The following is an 18740-nucleotide window of genomic DNA, read 5'->3' as shown; positions in this document are numbered from 1 at the left end:
CCCCGCCCCGCCCCGCCCCGCCCCCGGGCCGTGGGGCTCCGCCCTGGCCACGCCCCCTCCGTGGCTGGTTAAATACCCGCTGGTAAATTATCGGCCCGCCGGCGGGCCGAAGCAGACGCCCTGAGCTCACCTCTCCTTCCTTGGAGTTTTTATTTTTATTTTTTCCTGAGAAGTTGGAAGGCAAGGGCAAGAGGGAAGAAGTTTGGTGTTTCTCCCTCGTCTCTTTTCCCTTTCCCCTTCTTCCTTGATGGCGTGTCTATACAAAAGGGGAGGAACGGCCACGACAGACTGTCATTTCTTGCCTAAAACGTTATTCTGGACCTAAAGGCCAGTGGGAAAGGAATCTTCGCCTGGACAGTTCAATAAGTGCTTCAGCGAAAATCTGAGTGTTTCCAGAACATAAGATAAAACTTGGGGTACTAGGGGGAAAAAAAAAACACCTCATTGAAAAGACACAGTATAGAAGGACCAGTGCTTGTTGTATTAGATGCTCTTGAGGTGAGTCCAAAGTTAACTTCACAACCACTTTTGTTTCCAGAAGAGGGTAAGGGTTGCTCAGGATTGAGAGAATGCATGCAGAAATGGGGGTGGAAATATAAAATTGCCTAATTGTCCTTAAATTGGAAACAAATTAGCAGAGTCCCCCTCGTGAATATATCTCCTTCCTCTTGCCTTAGAGAGGGAAGTGACGTGTTATCTGTTATTAACCTCCTTGGCAAGAGGACACTAACCGCCCCACCCCACCCCTGCGCCGGTTCATTTCTTATACCAAATTTTTGCATGTTTTCTAAAAACAAAGGGTGGTGCCGAGGTGTTGTCAGTTCTGTTTGCAGTGGACGAACTTAGGAAGCATCCAGTTAGTTCATAGTGATCTAAGAATGCAGCTCAAGGCGCAAACCCTGTTTTCCATCACGGTGTCTTTTGACTAAACCTTGCCAAGTAACACTATTATTTATTCAGTATGTGTATAGCAACCAGTAGAAACAGGAATATACTCACACTACTGTAGTCCTTTTTAGTTTGAGAGGGAAAAAAAATCAATCTATTTATGTACCTTTAAGCCAGAACAATCAATATTGTCAGGGCTGTGGTGGAAGTCAGTCCTTGAGCAAGTCTAAGATCACAGTCTAAGTTAGGCCAAAATGAGACTTCTATGCATGCTGCAAATGTAATGTCTGCGTGTGCAGGCTGACCTCAGGCATATGTGGCTGCGTGAGTGGCCCCTGGGCCTTAGCATAACACGTGTTCTGGGGACCATTGTTACTACCGCATGAGTGCAGGTAGATACTCTTTATGGAGAATTATACTTAGACTGTGGCCAGTCGTTCCATGTCCGTGAGATAAAGAAACTTCTGCTACTGTCAGATGTGGTGGGTACTGGGTTGGTTGGCTGGAGACAGGGCATTGCACAGGAGTGGAAGGGCATAGTAGTATGGTGGTCGGTGACAGCAGGGCACGCTAGGTCAAAGATTTAACGGGTGAAGAGCGTGGGCCTCAGCGGCCTGTTCCTCCTGTTCCTAGGTGAGGTCTGTTCAGGCTCACGGTGGTGCCTCATTGATTCGGCTGCCCAGTGGCAGTGACTGCCAGGGAGCAGGCCTGCGTCATCCTGCGTCCCAATACGCGACACTTAATAGTCATCCAATAAATACTTAAGGGTCAGATGAAAAACCTCTGCATAGATTAAAAACGACTTCTTCAGGGATGGTCTATGACTCAAGAAAGAGTGCTCTCCAGGCTGTGGAGATGGCTCAGCAGTAAAATGGGCTTGCTTGCAAAGCCTGCAGGCCGGAGGTTGATTCCTGCATAAAGCCAGACCACACAAAGCAGCACAAGTATCTAGGGTTTGTCTTCAGAGGCAAGAGGCCCCGGTGCACCCGTATACTCTCACTCATAAACAAATAAATAAATAAATCACAAAAATATATTTTTTTAAAAGACCAGTGTTTTGAGTAATGTTCTCACTACTTGCTGACAAGTTCTGGGAAGATGGTGACACTGGTTACTGAAAACTCACCAAAGCAGAAATCCAGAGGCGACAGAGAAAACACTACTATTTTCAGAAAGACTGAGCCACAGAGTGGGTAGAGAATATTCTGAGTCATGCCCCTCCCATAGAGACCAAGGACTTAATGACCCCACAGAATAACAGTAACCCCACTGAGGAGGGCACTCAGTGGAATAGAGGTGAGGGGAATATATATATGATAGAACCTTTAAAAAATAAAAATGTATTTTTAAAAAGTGTGGGCAGGAGAGAAGGCTTGGCAGTTAAGGTGCTTGCCTGCAAAGCCTAACGGCCGAGGTTCGAGTCTCTAGCAGCACTGCAGAGCCAGATGCACAAAGTAGCACATGCATCCGAAGAGAGACAGCGTGTGCCCGTTCTCTCTGTGTGTCTCTCTTCTCTCTGTCTCTCTTGATGATCAGCCTTCCATGTGGTTTCTGTTAGTGATGACTATCTAGGGCTCACCCTTCATTTGGTCTCTAGAACACTTGGTCAGAAGTTACAAAATGTCTTGAAAATCTAATCTATCTCAAGATTGTCAGAAATTCAGATTGCCAGCTTCACTTGAAATAGCTGAAGATATAAACCCATCAGGCCCATTTTCCAAAATGGCCGCAGAGAGCTGGAGCTGGGCAGTGGCTGCCACACACAGATGGGCTCTGCCGCTGCCTCGTCTACCCGCTGCTCCCCTCGTCTCCCAATGTGCTTGTGTGGCCCTGGAGTCTCTCTTCTTTGCCTTCATGTGTGTGTGTGTGTGTGTGCATGTGTATACACATTCGTGTGTATAACATACTACACTTCTTATCACTTGATGATTCATGTATTCAGCGATTTGGTGTTATTCTCTAACTTCCGCACTTCTATATCTGCCTTTTATGGTTTATTTTGGTGCTGGGACCACATGGAAAGTGCTCTACTACTGAGCTACAGGAGCTAGTCATCACCCTTTTTCAAGTTTTGAGACATCATCTCACCACATTGTCTACACTGGCCTTGGTCTTGAGCCTGTGGTCCTCCTTCCTTAGTCTTCTGAGTAGGTATGATTATAGGTCTGTCTAATTTATATATGAAAATGTTCTCTTGGGCTGCATAGATGGTTCAGTGGTTAAAGGCACTTGCTTGAAAAGCCTGACAACCGGGTTTCCCAGTACCCACATGAAGCCAGATGCACAAAATGGTGTAAACAGGTGGGGTTCGTTTGAGGTTGCAGGAGGCCCTCGAGTACACACGCTCCCTCCTTGGAAATAAATTCTCTTTCAGAGAGAATTCCAATCAAAATACATTTCTAACAGATATCCTACATGCCTGAGACTCTTATTATGCATACATTCCCCAAGTCCAGCAAGTGCTGTGGTAGATGTTCTTGTCCCCACAGAGTTTAGTATAGTGGAGGGCACAACAAAATAAATGGACTCTAGGATTCTGTGACACGTCCTTCAAGAGGAGGAAATGGAGGATGCTGAGGGTGAAATGAATCTCAAAGTTATGGGCACAAAGATAAGAGAGAAAGGCCTGTCACTGGGATATCGGTCTGTTGTGCTAACACAGCTGTAAAATCAGTGGTAACTACTGCTGAAGGAGATCTCGATTCTCTCTTTTTTTAATAAATGATACTATTTTTAAAATTTTATTTATTTGAGAAGGATAGAGAGTTTGTTTATTTTTATTTATTTATTTATTTGAGAGCGACAGAGAGAAGGAGAGAGAGAGAGAGAAAAAGAAAGAAAGAGAGAGAGAGTGGGCATATCAGGGCCTCCATCTCCTGCAAATGAACTCCAGATACATCGCCCCCTTGTGCATCTGGCTTACACGGGTACTGGAGAATCAAGCCTTGAACCAAACTGGGGTCCTTAGGCTTCACAGGCACACGCTTAACCTCTAAGCCATCTCTCCAGCCCAAGATCTCGATTATTTAATAAAGTATATTAATAATTGGGCTGGAGAGATGACTTAGCTTTTCAGGCATTTGCCTGCAAAGCTTAAGGACCCTGGTTCAATTGCCCAGTACCCTCGTAAGCCAGATGTACAAGGTGGCACAAGCATCTGGAGTTCGTTTGCAGAGGCTGGAGGCCCTGGTGTGCCCATTCTCTCTCTCCTCTCTCTATCTGCCTCCCTCTCTCTAAATAAATCAAAAATAAAAATTCTTTTTTAAAAAATGTCAGTCATATACTTTTATCAAGTACAATAAGCTTTATAAAGGATATTAATAAGATTTAAAGAGTCCACAGCTTCTCCCAGCTGAGAGAGAGGGAGGGTCACACAGGTCTCCTTCACTTCCTGCCCATGCTTTTTCAGCCACTTGGTTTTAAATAGAGACAAAAGTTCTACAATATTTAACACCTATGGAGTGTCTGGTTTTCCTTGGTTCTGGGGATGCAGCCATGGACAGAGCAGACACCAGTTCTTACCATATTTACATGCTGAAGGGAGGAGGGTGTGATTTATAAGCAAATGAATAAATAAGTATCTCTGAGAGAGAATAAGGTCCTAAAAGGCAGTAAAATGAGGTTCTGGGGCTAGAAGGGAGTGGGAGGAGGTGACCTACTTCGGACAAGACTGCCAAAGGGAATTTGAGCTGAGACTTGAATGACTATCAGGGCTGGTGTTGGTGAAAGAAAGGTGGGAAGCGGTTGGGAAGAGGAAACCAGCTGACTGGCTAGAGCACACAGGGGCAGGAGCCCTGCTGGGAGATGCAGGTAGAGTGGGGGAAGCCTGGAGTGTAAGGCTTCCTGCTTCAGTAGCTACCACAATCCCGCAGAAAGTGGTCCTAGGAGCAGACAAGAAAGCAGTTGGCACAGAGCAATAGAATTTAAGTCTGACATCAAAATAAAAGAGCGACTGATTGAGATGGGGAGGGGATATGATGGAGAATGGAGTTTCAAAGGGGAAAGTGGGGGGGCGTATTACCATGGGATATGTTTTATAATCACGGAAAATGTTAACAAAAATTGAGAAAAAAATAGCATTTTGTAACCATTGACCCACTAATAAATGAACTCAAAATAAAATAATAATAATAAAAAAAAAGGCTATTTAAGTCTGAACCTTGTTGCCAGGTATGGTGACAAGAAGCAGACCTCCTCCCTGGGAAGCAAAGACTGTAGCTCCCGAACAGTAGCTGTCAAGAAATGTCACTTTTGGTCGGGCATGGTGGCACACGCCTTTAATCCCAGCACTCGGGAGGCAGAGGTAGGAGGATTGCTGTGAGTTCGAGGCCACCCTGAGATCCATAGTGAATTCCAGGTCAGCCTGGGCTAGAGTGAGACCCTACCTTGAAAAACCAAAAAAAAAAGAAAGAAAGAAAGAAAAGAAATGTCACTTTTGGAGTTAAATGCAAACAAGTTATGTTGAATGCCCCAGGTCACTTCTGCAGTGTGCCTGTCCCGACCGTTAGGGATGGATGGAGAACAGACCTTTCCAACCTGACGAAGCCTGAACTCTGACCCTGGCATGTGGGGTGAGCTCTTGAGTTGAATGACGTGGCTGGCTCTAAGAATGTACACACCAGGGTCATGGGAATCTCCGAATTAAAAAGCCATTAGGCAATCTGGAATTTGGTCTGTCCCCAGGCTGGGCCTCAGGCTCATGACATTTGCTGAAATTCAGCAGCCTTTGCTGAAAAACAGGTTCCTCCACACCTGCTTTTTATCAGGAAACTTCTAATCTGACCTATACCTGTTCTTCCCTGGGTGGAGTTGGGGGAGGGGGAACAACAGCTTGGAGCCAGAGCTCAACTGCCCTTGAGTTTCCAAGGGCTTGGTCTTAGTGCTGTCTCTTCTCCATGCCGGTGGGTCTCTTTTCCCAGCCTCTCAGGTGGGGCTAGTGATTTTCTGCTCACTATAGGTCCTTAGGGGAGGCCCTGGATCTGGAAGGATTATATAATTCCTAAGGTAATGACATGCCCATGGCAGGCACTAGTCATGCCCCATGTAAAATTCAGATGGTAACTTTGCATAAGGGGTGGAAAGATGCCTCTCATGAGCACCAGCTGACTCAATCCCAACATAGCCCTGAAATCATGTCCCTGATAACCATCCCAGTCCAAGGGAAGGAAGTTCGAAGTCTGCCCACAAGCAGGGGCGAGGCCAGATTCAAATTGGAATCTGGCTGCCTCCCAGTACGCATTTTTTCCCATTGTGCCAAACCGCCTGGGCATCCCCAGCATGTGGATGTATTTGCTTGGCTAGAAACCAGCAGTTCTGAGTGACCAGTTTATCCTGGTTTTCCTGGAACTTGTCTGAAATCTCCCTGGCATGGGGCAGTGGGGACGAGAGTCATTCCACCTGGGTGCTTCCTGTCCTGTTTGCTGCCACGCCCGAGCCTAGGGCTGAGGGGGGCTTAGGCAGAGGACAGAGCCGTCCAACCAAAGAGATCGTAAGTGGTGCAGCCTGCTTTGGTCAGGCATTCTGGGTGTTTTGTTTTGTTTTGTTTTTCAATCAGTCTCTCTGAGATGGCAGGACTCCTTCCTGTATCACCTTTGAGAGCTGTCGTCTTCAGCTGTCTCGGCTGCTTATGCCTTTGGCTATAAACTCAGCCAAAGAGGGTTACATGTTGACATTAACTTCAGATCACAGAGAGGTACAGAGGCTGCCAAGTGACATGCTTTTTGCTGGGTTTCTGTTTTGTTTGTCCTCAGTACAGCAGACAGCCTTTCTCCAGCGGGATGGGCAGAGCTAGTCTGCTGGTGACGGGCCGGGGCAATGGGAGGGGCCTGGGGCTGTGCCCGACCTCAGGTCGCCTGCTGCACATGCCTCATCCTGCTGCCTCCGAGGGAGCTTTTCATCCTCTCCTGGAGGAGGTGCGTGGGTGGAAGACACCCAGCAGCCCTACCCTCCAGCGGGCTTGGCGCTTCGCTTGGGGGAGGCCTGCATTCCTTTGTTGATGGTGCTCTCCCGTTTGATTTGTGCTCAGGAGTCTGAGCTTGTAGCCAGGCTCCTGCAGGAAACTCATGAAAGATGCATTTCACCAGACGGTTCCATGGGAGAGACTGGCTTAAATTATAGCCCTACAGATCCAAATATTGGCTTATCTGCAAATCCAAATGTGGGGATTTTTTTTTTAAAGTCTAAATTCTAAGACTGATTCTGCACTTCTTGTGTGAGAAAGGGTGGATGAGATTTTTCTGAGAGGAGACAAGGCAGTCAATAATGAGAGAGGCTTCAGCAACACACACCCCACTTCCTTCGCTTGCCCTGGCTATCCTGCAGGCTTCTGGGGGAGAGGGTCTGTGACACAGAGGGAGGCAGGAGTGGCTCAACATGACGCTCTGTGAGCCGCAGGAGGGATCCGCAATCTGGTTGGCTTTCCCTAAACTGCTATGCCTACAGACCAGTTACTTCACGACAGTCCACTCCCCAAAACACAGCAGCCCTGGGGATCTTGAATGACTGTGAGCCAGTTATTATTGAGCCTTTGATCAAAAGTCTCCCACAACTCCTCAGGCCCCTGGAGAAGGCCAGAGTTCCTACAATAGTCCCTGCCTGCTTCTCCATCACCTCTCAGAAAGCCCTCTTAGAAAAAAATTTATATATATACATATACATATACATATACATACATACATATATATATATATACAATTTTGCGTGTGTGTGTGTGTGTGTGTGTGTGTATGAGAGAGAGAGAGCGCAGAAAGAGAGAGTAAGAATGGGAGTGCCATGGCCTCTAGCAACTGTACACAAAGTCCAGATACATGTGCCATTTTGTGCACCTGACTTTATGTGGGTACTAGGGAATAGAACCTGGGTCCTTGGGCTTTTGAGGCAAGTGGTTTAACTGCTAAGCCATCTCTCCAGCCCCTGACAGCCCTCTTTTAAGCCTTAAAGCTTGATAAGCCTTCCCTGACAATAGTTAAAAATTCCAAATGTCCTCTAGTCCAAGCCCCGGATGCCTTGCAATGCCTTGAAAATGTTTTCCCCCCAAGGACTTCTGCAGAGGAGACCTGGTCCTCATAGTGGTGGAAGTAGGGTGTTGGCATCTGTAAAATGTAAGGGCAAGTGGGAGGTGTCTAGCCATAGGTGGCATTTCCAATAGAAAAAAGAAATAATAAATAAACTAATCCTGGGATCTGAGTTAGTTCCCAAGAGAGTTGTAAAAGAGTGAGCCTGACCCCAAAATTGCTGCCTGGCAACCTGTCTCACCATGTTATTTCTCTTGAACTGGCTGCCATTCAGTATTGCTATAACAGCCATCCTGAGGCATGAGCCAAGCAGAACCTGGCACTGTGGTCTCAGGCTGAGTCAACCCTCTTTTTAAAATAAGCAACCAGTCTCAAGTATTTTGTTATAACTAATGGAGCCCCTTTTTGTTCTGCTATCCATCATTTATTCCACTTTCTTATTCCTTTTCAATGTTTTATAAAGGGTAGTTATTTAGTTTTATTTGTCATTTCTCCCAAAATATAAGGACTGGAAACTCAAGGGTCCTTGTTTCTAGGACAGTGCTTGGCAAATGCTAGGTGCAATAAATTGCAGTTGAATAACAAAAAGGACTTTTATGGACAATTTCTACAATGTGCACAAGTCTTAACAGTATAAAATTATTCTCAATTGACAGTGAGGATATTAATTCTCAAATTTATTAAACACCTGTCATGTGGCAGGCACCGTGATGTAGGAAGTTGTTTTTCTGATGGGTTATGGGATTGGGCTGAGGTTGACCAAGAAATAGAGCCCTGTGGTGACTTGCACGGGAAACACTAGTCAGGTATGGATACGAGAATTGAAATGTATGCTAAAGGCACAGCGCCCAGTGGATTCCAAGACTTAGTAGAAAAACTAACACCTTAGGTAACTCTTCTGCATTGGCTACACATTGAAATGATGGCACTTTGTAGTTCTTTAGGTGATGTGGAATTGTTGCAACTACCTTCTGTTGCTATGACAAACATCTGACCAGAAGCAGCTTATGAGAGGGAAATGGCTTATTTCAGGCTTTCAGATTTCAAGGGAAACTTCATCCTGGCAGAAGAAGCTGCCTCACTTCCATAGATCACAGCAGAGAGGCACCACCAAGCATCCAGCAGACACGGACGGCTGGGGCTCAAACTGGCTCTCTACACAGCTTAGGGATGGACTAAAAGATCTGTCCCCCAGTGACCCCTCCTCCAGCAGGCTGTTGGAGACTTCAGTTGCAAGCTTAATAAAAAATACTTCAGGCTTGGAGCTAGAGAGATTGCTCAGTGGTCAGGCACTTATCTACAAAGCCTAACAACCGGGGTTAGGTTCTCTTGTACCCATGTAAAGCCAGATACACAAAGTGGTGCATGCATCTGAAATTCGTCTGCAGCGGCTAGAAGCCTGGAACACCCATTCTCTATCAGTCTGTCTCACTTCTCTGTCACTCTCTGACTGCAAATAAGAAAACAAAATATTTTGAAGACTGCCTCTGGCTACAGAGAACATACATTCACATACAACCAAGGGAAAATATTATTAAAGTCAACATCACCTGTTTCTTTTTAACTTTTATAAGGTAAGTGCTTAAAAATTTCAATTCCTTGTGTGGTACTTGCCTGTGTGACCCGCTTGGACCACACGCCTCTGGATGTTTTCACTGTAGCTTCTGTCTTCAAGTACATTACTACTTCAACTCTTACAGGGAAAAGTGCAGGGACCTTGTCATTCCTATCAGAGATATATGGAATTCACCCACGAGTCTCAATGGTGCTAAGATATCTGTCCTTAGTCAGTTAGGTGCTTTTACAAAGTATAAGGAAGCGAGTGGTCTGTAGGTTCAGAAGTTTTCCTCTCACAGTTCTGGAGACGGAGCTCTACGATGGGGTCCCAGCATGGCTGGGGTTCTGGTGAGGAGTACCTTCAGGGTTGAAGACTACCATCTTCTGGTTGTACAAGAGCAGTAAATACCATACACGAGATCTCCACCTAATCACTTCCCATAGGCCCCCTCCACTACTATAATATCATAAGATGGGCAATAATTTAGGTATACAGATTTTGGAAGGATGTAGACATTCAGCCTACAATGATACCTAAGGAATGACTCTCCCCAGACACAGGCCCCTTGCATGGGAGGCCCAGCAGGGAAGCAGCCTCGGGAGGTATGTGTTTTCAGTAGCTACTGAATGAAGCAGACAGACTCCTGTACCACTTTGAGAGTTGGATCCGTGAGGAGAGTTTCCTCGTGGAGTGGAGCTAAACAGAGCTAACTGTCACTACACCAGGATGCTCACCATTAGCATTATTGAGAATGTTCTAGTCCCTGTTGACGAAACAACATTTAAAATGGCACTTGGCTTCACACACAGACTCACTCAGAGAGAATACGGATGAGCACTATCATCACTTTCTTCCCTCTCTCCCTTCCTTTCTTCCTTCCTTTTGGCCCATCAATAAGCTAGATGTCTGAGGCATGCCGGACTGTGTGGGCTGGGGCAATGTGCACCACCTCAGCGGTCAACAGAGGTGGGATTTTGAGCCTATGGAATTGAGGATCGTGCTTCACAACAATGGAGAATTCACACAGGTGACGATAAGTATTGGCGGCGAATATTTTCTCAAGTGTTGCACTATCCAGCACGTTGAGAGCCTTGCGTGCATTCACTCATCTAGTCCTTGCCCGGGGAAGCAGGCATTGTTGTCATTATCGAAGTCTTACAAATGGGGCAATCGGGACAAAAGAAATACAAGTGCCTTGTACACAGTCACACAGCTATGCAGATCCCAGAGTCAGATACCAGGCAGTGCCATGGAGTTAGCATGACCTTGGACCACTCTCCTGGCTCAGACGCGATCCACATAGCTGAGGTCCTCTGTCCTCGTACTGCATGTTCCTCTGGATCATGCGTGAGTGGTGGGCAGGCACCTCTGCAGCCCCTTTTCCATGGCTGAGTCTGGTCCTTCAGTATCCTTCCAGCCTCATCCCCTGCTGCCTTCCCACTTGTCCAGTGCATCCAGGTCCTGGTTTCCCGTGGACAGCAAGCTCGAGGTTGCTTCCCTCCTGATTTGATGCAGCAGTTTTCAGGACCTGGAATGCTTACCTTTCTTTCACCCCAAAGGTGGATGCTTTGCATTCTGTCTGCCTCAAGACCCTAAGGGGCTTTGCCAGCCAGCTTCTTATCACACTGCTCCCCAGCCTTTGTTTATGTCCTATATCTCACTTATCTCAAGAGTGATTTTACTTTTTTATTACTGGTCTCTAGGAATCTAGTGTAGACCCAGGGGCATAGCTTAATGATAGAGCACTTGCCTATTTAGGAGCCTGTCTTTGATAGAGCACCCTTGAGCCTCATTGTCCAGTGTCCTGACCTCTGCCCAACACATGCCTGACAAGCTTGCGCCGAGTAAGTGGATCTGTCTTTGGGAGAGCCTGAGAGGCTTGCTTTTGCTTTATTTATCTTTGTTTGTTTTTCTGAGGTAGGGTAGCTCTGGCTGACCTGGAATTCACTATGTACCCTCAGGATGGCCTCGAACTCTCGGCAATCCTCCTACCCCAGCCTCCTGAGTGCTGGGATTAAAGGCGTGCGCTACCATGCGCCGCGGCGTGAGAGGCGATTTTGGACGAGAGTGGGGTAAGAGCATAGCACTTTCAGAAAATAATTTCGAATTTTATACGTTGTTGAGGTTTGTAAAACTGAAGTGTTTCGTGGACCCAGGAGAAAGCTGAAAGTGAAGAATGAGAGAAGGAAGAAGAGAAGGAGGAGAACAATTAGCACTTAACCAGAAGAAGAAAATCATGAAAGACGAAGCTGAAGCGCTTGTCCTGGGAGCCGGGTGGGGGAGGAGGGCGCAGGCTTCTCGCTGCAGCGGCCAGAGCTCGCCTTTGATTGAAGGGAAGGGCCCGCGGGGTAGGGCGCGGCCCGCCCGGCTCGGTCACCCACGTGAAGGAGCTGAGCCTACTTGATGTCACGCCTTACTTAACTCTATTAATAATAAACTGCCGTGTAAGGAGAACCAAAGCCCCACCGTGCCCTGCAGGAGCTCACTTCCTCCTCCCACTGACTGGCCCTTGGTGTTCAGTCAGCGACTTGAAGTGATGATCAGTGAACGCACGGGATTAAGCTCTTGGTTTACAGAGAATGAAAGCAGTCAGGGATGCCAGACCAGGAATATTTAGACATGGATTCCAAAGTATAACTAACAAAATGGTATCTATGTAGTTTTTGCAAATCTGAGTAGCTGATCCCATTCTATTCATAACTATGACCCAGCAAAAAAAAAAAAAAAAAAAAAGATGCCTTCCCTCTGTGGCCACAGCAGGACTTACTTGTGCCTGAAGCTATTTTATCTGGTTAGCCCTCCCTCCAGCCTCACAGGTCAGACGTTTTACTTTACTAATGCCCACCTTGTTGCTGGGGAAAGTGAATGGCCAGAAAAGTCATGACACCTGTGATGGCTAACTTCAGGTGCCACTGTGGCTAGATTAAGGAATATCTAACAAAATAAAAAATAGAAAATAAATTTACTTTGGGTCGGGCACCGTGGCATATGCCTTTAATCCCAGCACTGGGGGATCACTATGAGTTTGAGGCAACCCTGAGACTACATAGTAAATTATTCCAGGTCAGCCTGGGATAGAGTGAGATATTACCTTCAAAAACAAAAACAAAAACAAAAAAAATTAAAATTAAAATTAAAAAAACTGCTTTTGTGTGTGTCTGTGTTTCCAAAGAAGACGTGTTTGCACTTGGACACATTCTCTGACATTAGACATCAGAACTACAGGTCTCCTGGACACCACTGGGTCCCTTGGGCCTCTGGCCTCAGGCTGAATTATATCAACGTCACAGATTCTGAGGCTTTGGGGGAGGACCAGGACATGATACCGGCATCCCAGAGTCTCGTGAGCCCATTCCCCTAATTAATTACCCATCTGTCACCTATCTGTCATTTCTTCTTAGTGGGGCCTCTGTGGAGAATCCTGACTACTTCGACATCCCAGAGATCTGGTAACTCAACTCCCCAACAGCATGTGGACGCAGTCAGGTTTGATCCGAGCTCACTGCGCATGGCGCCTTCCCACTGCAGCCAGTGCTAGGATCCTACCATTGTCACAGGCAACAGGAAGGAGCTGCTTGGCAGGCCAGTGTCACCACTGAGGAAGCCTTTCTTATTCCCCTTCCTTTTCCTCTAAGGGGAGGCGTGCTCCACCCCGAATTGCTAGACAAAAGCTTCAGCTGGGTTAGAGTTCAGCATATTCATACGGATTCCAGAAACAGACTGAGAGGAGATGACCCCATTGGGAAACGGAGCCTGACCTTTCCGAATAGCAGCTGTGGGACAGAGTGGGGTAACCTGGAGAGCCTGACTAACTTGACAAACGAATTAATTAGCACAGGAAGATAAAAATCATTAGCGCTCTAGGGGCATGCCAACACAGATAAATAAATTAGACTTCAGCATTCGGTTCAGAAACACTGCATCCCTGTAGGCACCAACCTGAGCATAGTCTGCCAGTTTGGGAAGGACAAAAACGATCCCTTTCCCATCAGGTCAATCCTTCCAATGAAATGATTTAGAGGCTCCTGTGTAAACTGCCCCGGGGACTGGATCCACTGTTTATTTCACCCTTGGTAGCTGCTTCCTGCCTTTGTCCACAAGCCCTTGGGCTCCAGATTCTTCAGTCATTATGTAAATGATTTAATTACCAGCAGTACATAACTGATTAATTTGCAATACCCCTCTCCCGCCCCCACCCGCCTGGTCTCTACTTAACTAGATTTCTGTTTAACCAGAGGTTAAGTAAAACTTGCTTAATTGCATCCTTTCTTGTTGAAAATCTTTCTAAACTGATAATTCACACACCTGCCTGAGATTCTGGAGTACAGTAAAAATAACTATGGTTTGACTTCACAACCAGTCATCTTTCAGAGCTTTTGGAGGGCATTACCCTGCCTATCTGTTAGGATTTTTAAAAAGGTGACGAGGAGCTGGGCGTGGTGGCGCACACCTTTAATCCCAGCACTCGGGAGGCAGAGGTAGGAGGATTGCTGTGAGTTTGAGGCCTCCCTGAGACTGCATGATGAATTCCAGGTCAGCCTGGACTAGAGTGAGATTCTACCTCAAAAAAAAAGAGAGAGACGATGAAGGCTAGAGGGATGGCCTAGTGGTTAAGGCACTTGCCTGAACAGCCAAAGGACCCAGGTTCTATTCCCCAGGACCCATGTAAGCCAGATGCACAAGGTGGTGCATGTGTCTGGCGTTTGTTTGCAGTGGCTGGAGGCCTTGGTGCACCCATTCTCTCTTTCCCTCTTTCTGTCTGTCAAATAAATAAATAAAAATTAGATAGATAGATAGATAGATAGATAGATAGATAGATAGATATAGACGATGATATCAAAATAAAAGAGAGACTAACAGAAGGAGGGGATGTGATGGAGAGTAGAGTTGTGAGGGGAAAATGGAGGAGGAGAGGGAACTATCATGGTTTATTGTCTGTCATTATAGAAGCTGTGAATAAAAAAGAAAGAGCATCATCACTGGATCACTTCAGAAAAAAATTAACTGCTACTACAGACTTTTGGGAGGAACCAGGGCCTGCCTGTTTAGAGTTGAGAAGGAAATCTGTCACTTTTGTTGACAGCGGCTGGGCCCCTTGCTTTCCTAGTGCCCATCAGAGGGTCAGGAGCTTGCTGCCAAAGATGCTGACGGAGCCCAGGAACCCGGGACGTGAACGTGTCCCTTGCAGGCCGCTTTCCTCATGCGTGTGGCTGCTCCAGTGCTGTGCTTGTTGCGGTGATTACTACAGAACCCGACACATTTGTCCAACGACGCCGTTTCCTTTGAGTCGCCACGAAGAGAGTGCCATACCTGGTAGGCTGTGCCTCTGCCCACCCACGGGAGGTGGAGCCCCGAGAAGCTGGGACTTTCTCCTACTTCCTCCAACTAGCCACATGGCCCTCAGCTGGAGAGTTCCTGACAGTGCAGACGGCTCCGAACTCCAGAAAGAGCTGCATTGAGCGAGATCTCCAGGTGATTGTGAGTTGTGAGTTATGTGTGTGCGCACGTGCACACACAACGCTTGAAAGGCACTGGTTACGAGCACATGCAACCTGTTTTGATCCCGAGCTTTCTCTTGTTTCTCTCTGGTCTCCGGTCAATCCTTTGACCTTTCCTGCTTTAGTCTCATTTTCCAGCATTCATTGCTCTGGACTATGGTGCGTCTACCCAGGAAAGCACCTGGAGGCTTCAAGCCAAATGAGACGCCTCACACGCACGGCACACAGAACAGGCTGTATGCTGATCAATGGATGTTTTGGATGCTTTTCAGCTCCATAGGGCAGGCTTGTGGTGTTTACTATCTAGGCGCCCAGTCTGAGGGTTTTGGCTTTGATGGTTAAGTTGTTAGCTTGACAGGTTTCTTGTTTCCGTGCCTGGAAGTCATCACTTGACAATGGGATTAACGATGCCTGTCGCTTACAACCCACTTGCACAAGTCCCTTGAACTAGAGAGCATCTGCTCTGAAAGAGTGAGTCTGCAAGACCTTACGAGGGCCTATGTCTGCTTTCCAAGGCCTTTGGAGTGGAACCATCCTGGCCAGCTGGGCCTTTCCAGTGGTGGAACCTGTATGGTTGGGGCTGCAGGGAAGACATACCCCTGATGGAGGGGTTTCTACAGCAGCGGAGGCGGCTACGGCTGACTTACCCTGGCTGTCATTGACTCTGTGCATGAATGCCAGGGTGTTGTGTAGTGAGATTGATATTTGGGAGCCGGGAGCCAGGGAGAGGTCGCAAACCACGGTGAACAGCCAGCAAAGCAGGGCTTGCGGGAGATTTACATGGAAACTGGCCCCCAGACACAGCCACTGGATTTATAACAAGGCTGAGCAATTTGTTCTTGTGTGCTAAGATAAGGGTAAACAAATTCCATGCTGAGATGTAAGCCACTATCTACAGAAGACAGGAAGGGCTCTGTGCCCTGTGATTGATTGCTGGCTTGACAAATTATCCCCAAGAGCTTGTTCCTTCCAGACTTTATTGAGAGGTCACACTGAGACCCAACTGTTAAAGGTTAGGGGACATGTCTGGGTGCAGAGGAGAGCCAATTCTTTTCTGTCCTTGTACCTGTGAGAGCTGAGAAACGGAGGTGGCCGCAACACTGGCTGTAGTATTTGGAAGATCCTGGAAAGGCACTGTGGTGGCCTTGAGTAACTGTGATGCCCAAGCAGGATGCAGGAATATACTGGATAACATATGTCCCTGTCTCAGGCCACAGTTATCCTTGGGCCTACATTCCCACCCTCCTTAGTACCAGGCCCTCAATTTCGACTCTAACAGATAGTTAATCACTCTGTTTCTCCAGATTTCTTATCATGCCTGCATGGAATGAACCACTAGTGGGCCACTGGAAGTGGCTTGTGACAAGGTCACCATAGGATTCTAGGTTCTTTGTGACTACATGTATTGTCCAATACCTCTTGGAAGCAAAGGAGCTAGGCTTCATTGTCCACCATACATTGACAAATAATTATCTTAGGAGAATGGCTATCAGTGCCTCCAAATCATGTACAAGGCCTGTTATACACTGTCACAGGACCCTGGACTCAGCAAGTCAGGGCTGGGGCCTCAGGCTTTGTACCCCAAGTTCCCAGATGCTGATGCTCTGGCTAAGGACCATGTTGCAAACTACTGTCTTACAGTGAAGCTACCCAATGCTGCTAATGCTTGTGGGTGATTGTAGTGTCAATGTAGGTTGGGGGGCAGGGCAATTTCATATGCTTATTTTTTTAAAAATATTGATGGCAGCGCGACGTCCCGCGGTGCTCGGTGCAGAAGGCAGTGAGCTGGTCATAATGGCTGGTGAGGAGATCAATGGCGACTACCCAGTGGAAATCCACGAGTGCTTATCCACGCTTGAGAGCGCCGTGGGGCGGTGGGCGACGTGCTGAACACCACGATGTCTGCTTCCAGAAGTGAGCTGCTGCAGAAGTTGGATCCACTTGAACAAGCAAAGGTGGATTTGGTTTCTGCGTACACATTAAATTCAATGTGTTGGCTTTATTTGGCAACTCAAGGAGTGAATCCTAAGGAACATCCAGTGAAGCAGGAATTGGAAAGGATCAGAGTGTACATGAACAAAGTGAAAGAGATAACGGACAAAAGGAAGGCTGCCAAGCTGGACAGAGGCGCTGCTGCACAATTTGTGAAAAATGCTCTCTGGGAGCGAAAACCAAAAAATGCATCGAAAGTTGCTAAAAGAAAAAAATAAAAATTAACCTTTTGGCTTTGAGTTTATCATTTTTATCAGCTTCACCAAGTGGATGATCATGTATAAATGTATTCCTTGTTGAAGTCACATATAAACTTACATTGTTTCAAATGCTGATTTTTTAAAAATAGAGATTGTCTTTTGGTTTTCTTAAAGTTTTTAATGTTGTAAGATACCTTATATTTGTAATTTACCATTTCTCTCTCCGTCTATGGTTTTTCCGAGGTAGGGTCTTTAGCCCCGCTGACCTGGAACTCACTCTGTAGTCCCAGGCTGCCCTTGAACTCACAGCAATCCTTTTAGCTCTGTGATTAAAGGCGTCTGCCACCACACCTGACTACCATCTCTTTTGACAAGACACTTAATATAGGTCAATCCTGAAAGTACCATTGTAAGCAATTATGAAATTGAAATATTCTTTATACACATTTGCAGAATAATGGTCATATGAAATATGCTGTGTATAGGCCAAAGTTATAAGTTCATTAATTTTAACCAGTTTGTTTTAAGAATTAAATGACTTAAATACATACTTCTCCCCTATGTAGTTAGTTCAACTTGTTCCCATGATTTTAGGAGTTAGTCAAAATGTAAAATTAAAATTTAAGATTATACTTAGTTCTTGGCATGTTGCTTCAATGTCCTGTTTAAAATTACATCTTCATTAACATTTGATGGGAAGTAAGGCTGTATGTTGATGGCTGAATTTTTGTCTGATACTCTTAATAAAGGTAACAGTGTGTAGCTGACTTGTTTATTTACTCCTGTGACTAAATACACCTTCCAGATTAGGAAGGTGAGTTTCAGAAGTCCTACATGGTAGAGAAATTAATGATTTTTGTTTGTTCTCTTGGTCTTTTTTTTTTTGGGGGGGGGGATTTTTAACTTATATATTTTCTAGGCTGTATCATGTTTTTATAAGTGTTTCAAAACAACTTTCATTGTTACACCATATCCCTTAAGTACAAGAGAAATCCAAAATAAAAAAAATATTTATTTACTTCAGAGAGAGAGAAAGAGAGGGAGAGTTTGTGTGTGTGTGAGAGAGAGAGAGAGAAAGAGAGACAGAGAGAGAGAAAAAAATAAAAACAGGAATGTCAGGGCTTATTGTAGCTACAAACAAACTCCAGACACATGCGTCACTGGGCATCTGGCTTTACATGGGTAATGGGGAATCTAATCTGGGCTGTCAAGTAAGCAAGTGACTTTAAACAGTGAGCCATCTCTCCAGGCACTCATGTTATGTTCCTAGTAGATAGTTCTCTTATATTAGTTTTTTTTTTTTTTTTTTGTAATTGGTATTGTTTGTTTGTTTTGGTTCTTCAAGGTAGGGTCTCATTCTAGTCCAGGCTAACCTGGAATTCACTATGTAGTCTCAGGGTGGCCTCGAACTCATGGCGATCCTCTTACCTCTGCCTCCTGAGTGCTGGGATTAAAAGCATGCAGCACCATGCCCAGTAGTCTTTGGGTTTTAATAAAATGCTTTTTATCAATATCTACTTATCTCATCTGTTTTTAATATGAGTTATGAGTATTTTTAAAGTTTAAAGTAACTAGCTCATGATTTTATATA

The 18740-nt window shown here is 45.9% G+C and overlaps 1 pseudogene; it reads left to right on the top strand.

Moving 5' to 3' along the window:
- The first annotated feature begins 139 nt into the window (after positions 1-139).
- LOC123458505 lies at positions 140-17911 on the top strand (annotated as a pseudogene).
- The last annotated feature ends 829 nt before the right edge of the window (positions 17912-18740 follow it).

The sequence above is a fragment of the Jaculus jaculus genome, chromosome 2, assembly GCF_020740685.1.
Source record: "Jaculus jaculus isolate mJacJac1 chromosome 2, mJacJac1.mat.Y.cur, whole genome shotgun sequence".
In the NCBI taxonomy this organism is placed as follows: domain Eukaryota; kingdom Metazoa; phylum Chordata; class Mammalia; order Rodentia; family Dipodidae; genus Jaculus; species Jaculus jaculus.
The sequence above is the reverse complement of the archived record's forward strand: the minus strand, read 5'-3'. Positions and strand labels throughout refer to the sequence as shown.